The sequence below is a fragment of the Psammomys obesus genome, unplaced genomic scaffold, assembly GCF_907164565.1.
Source record: "Psammomys obesus unplaced genomic scaffold, mPsaObe1.curated_primary_1811, whole genome shotgun sequence".
NCBI lineage: Eukaryota > Metazoa > Chordata > Mammalia > Rodentia > Muridae > Psammomys > Psammomys obesus.
The window spans coordinates 1-3,441 of NW_026589517.1; the positions used below are offsets into that span (position 1 = coordinate 1).

At 41.1% G+C, this 3,441-nt stretch overlaps 1 pseudogene; it reads left to right on the forward strand.

Moving 5' to 3' along the window:
- Positions 1–7: 7 nt before the first annotated feature.
- LOC129675081 (vomeronasal type-1 receptor 54-like) lies at positions 8–748 on the forward strand (annotated as a pseudogene).
- Positions 749–3,441: the final 2,693 nt, after the last annotated feature.

Sequence of the window (3,441 nt, forward strand, 5' to 3'; positions counted from 1 at the left end):
GAGTTTAGTAGCTTCAGACATTTTTATGCCAGGGAAGAGATGGAGTGTCTCCACATGCAAATTTGTAATGTTCTTGTACAGGTCTTTTAGGAGCCTCTCTCTTTGTGCCACTAGCTTGCTCAGCATCCTCCAGGCCATCACCCTTAGTTCCAGAAGTTCCTGTCTAGCAAAGTTCAAATGTAAATCTCCACACCACATGCTAGGTTGCCTTCTTTTCCTGAGTATCTTTTATTCATCCTTTAGCAGTCCCCTTATAGCATACATAACTGTGACGCCTAATCTGACCTCACCTGGTTTTACATACCTCACTCAGTCTTGCTGTCTTGCACCCATGCGTTACTATGTCTGGCAAACTTTTTATACACTATTAGCTCTCAGAGATGTCATCTTCGTAGCTCTCCTGACCATCTCTAGCGCATACATGGTGACTTTCCTATACAGACATAAGAAACAGTCCCAGTTTCTCCACAGCACCAACCGTTCCCCTATATCATCCCCAGAACACAGAGCCACACGGACCATCCTGTGCCTCATGAGCTTCTTTGTGGTGATGTACACCTCGGACAGCGTCATCACCTACTTCAGATATTCAAGTAGTGATCTTATATTGTATTTTGTTGTGATTCTTGTAGGTCATAGCTATGCCACAGTCAGTCCTTTTTTGGTCCTCAGCACTGAAAAACATGTAATTCACATTTTGAAATGTTATGGGAGGACAGTAGACATATGACTGTTCAAGGATGGATAAGTTCTTTTAAGATGAGCTGGTGCACTGGCATCAGAACTATGTACTGTGCTATAGCTTATGTGAACTTCAAGTTAAAGAAAAAAGACAGTTATTCTTTCTGTTGCTGTTAAACCTATATATTATGTGGAAGCCAGATATAAAAGAAAAGCCACATGGCAGGTTACTAAGTGTTTTATTCTCTCCTGTGTGTTTTGAAAAGAGACATGGATAGTGGATCTCACTTGTCATGGCCTGGATTACCCATAATACTTAAAAATATCTGAAAGCTTGTGATAGGCCTCATTCATTCAATTTCCTCAGTTCTCTCTGTTTTTCCAAATTAGGTATGTAAGAATTTATTATTATATTCAGCTTATAATCAGAAAAACAGAGAAATACACAGAGAAAGAGACAGACAGACAGACAGATAGATAGACAGACAGAGTACAGTCTATGTATAAAGATTAGTCCTGATGCTGGATAAACAGAGTTCAGCCTTTCTACACTGGACTGTTACTCGGCTTTAAAAAGAGAAGGGGCTTCTGCACATGGTTCCACACAGATGAGCATGAAGTCACCATGTTGACTGTCATGAGAGTCTAGGCAAAATGAATTCTGTGTGGACTACTTGGAACAGGAAGAGCTTGAAAATTTTGAGCAGTGGAAACATAAGCAGAGTCGCATCCTTTGCTCAGGAGGGAAGGCCATGGGCATCTTACTGGTTGGAGGCAGATGCTAAAAGTTTAAACACCTCCAAGCAGTATGCTGAAGATGGGAAATTCTTGTATTGTGTGTGTGTTATCATAATAAAAGTGTGCTCGGTTGACCAAATGTCATTGTTGAATACTTGAGCATATTTTGGATATATGCCTATTTTGGATATAGCTGGATCTTTGTGTAAAACTACTCCTAATTGTCTCAGAAAGCACCAGATAGATTTCCAAAGTGGCTGTACAAGTTTACATTGCTGGTGGGAAACCAGAATTGGAGGAGGGTTCCCTTTTCTCCAATTCCTCTCCAGTATGTGTTGTCACTTGAATTTTTGATATTAGCCATTCTGATGGGTGTAGGAGGGAATCTGAGGGTCGTTTTGATTGGCATTTCCCTGATGACTAAGGATGTTGAGCATTTTTTAAGTGTTTCTCTGCAACTTGATATTCCTATATTGAGAATTCCGTTTAGGCTGTGCCCCATTTTATTATATTTGGAGCAGCTTTGTCAGTAATAGCCAGATTTTGAAAACGACCCAAATGTCTCTCAACTGAGGACTGGAAAGAAATTGTGGCACATTTACACAATGGAATACTGCTCCGCAATTTAAAAAAAAAAAAAGGATATCATGAAATTTGCAGGCAAATTGTGGGGACTAGATAAAATCATCCTGAGTGAGGTATCCCAGAAGCATAAATACACACATGGTATATACACACTTATAAATGGATATTAGACATACAATATAGGATAAACATACTAAAATCTGTAAACCAAAAGAAGCTAAGCAATAAAGAGTGCCCTGGGTGAGATGCTCAAACCTCATTCAGAAAGACAAATGGGATAGACATCAGAAGAGGGAGAAAACAGGGAACAGGATAGAAGCCTACCAAAGAAGGCCTGTGAGAGACTCTACCCAGCAGTGTATTGAAACAGATGCTGAGAATGATAGCCAAACATTGCACAGAGTGCATGGAACCTTATGAAAGAAGGGGGATATGGAAGAACTGGAGGGGACAGGGGCTCCACAAGGGGAGCAACAGAACCAAATAATCAAAGTCCAGGGGTCTTTTCTGAGACTGATACTCCAACAAAAGACCATTCATGGGAGTACCCTAGAACCTCAGCACAGATGTGGCCCAAGACAGGTTAGTCTCTAAGTGGATGTCCTAGTAAGGGGAACAGGGGCTGCCTCTGACATGAACTCAGTGGCTGGATCTTTCATTACCTTCTCCTGAGTGGGGGCAGGCTTACCAGGTCACAGAGGAAGACAATGCAGCCAGGCCTGATGGGACCTGATAGGCAAGGATCAGATGGAAGGGGAGGAAGACCTCCCCTATCAGTGGTTGGAAGAATGGCATAGAAGGAGAAGAGGGAGGGAGGGCAGTATTGGGAGAGGCTGAAGTAGGGTACTACAGTTGGGATACAAAGTGAATAAATCGTAATAAATAAAAACATTAAATATATACAAATATTTTAAAAATGTGCTCAGTTACCTTCACCTAGCAGTGAAGTATATTTTTCTTAAAATAAAAAATAAAAGGACTCTTGAAGTGTCAAAATGCAATTTTTCAAGTTTTAGAACATAACAGATTTCCTCCAAACACTGGGCATTTTTTTCATGGTCTTTGTCTTAGTCTCAGCTCCTCAGAGCAAGCAGAGAAGTTCTTCCTGGATCCAGGAGGGACCACGGCCTGTGTGCAGCCTTTGAGAGATTTTCAGGCCTCTCTCCTTGGCTACAGTGAGGTAAGGCTAACCTGGAATATACAATAACCTGTCTCAAAACCAACAGCCTTTAATTTTAAAAGCTCTCAGCCTCCCCTTTATCACCAGTGATGTGAGTTTCTGGATCATATTTCTTATGAAGTTAATCTCTGAAACTCAGGATAAGTCAGACCTGAAAGTCACCCAGCTGTGACAGCAGTCAATGCGATGTTAGCAACACACTTGTCATATGTGTTTACTTACAAAACCAAATACAATATAAAGTTCTGCCACAGGTG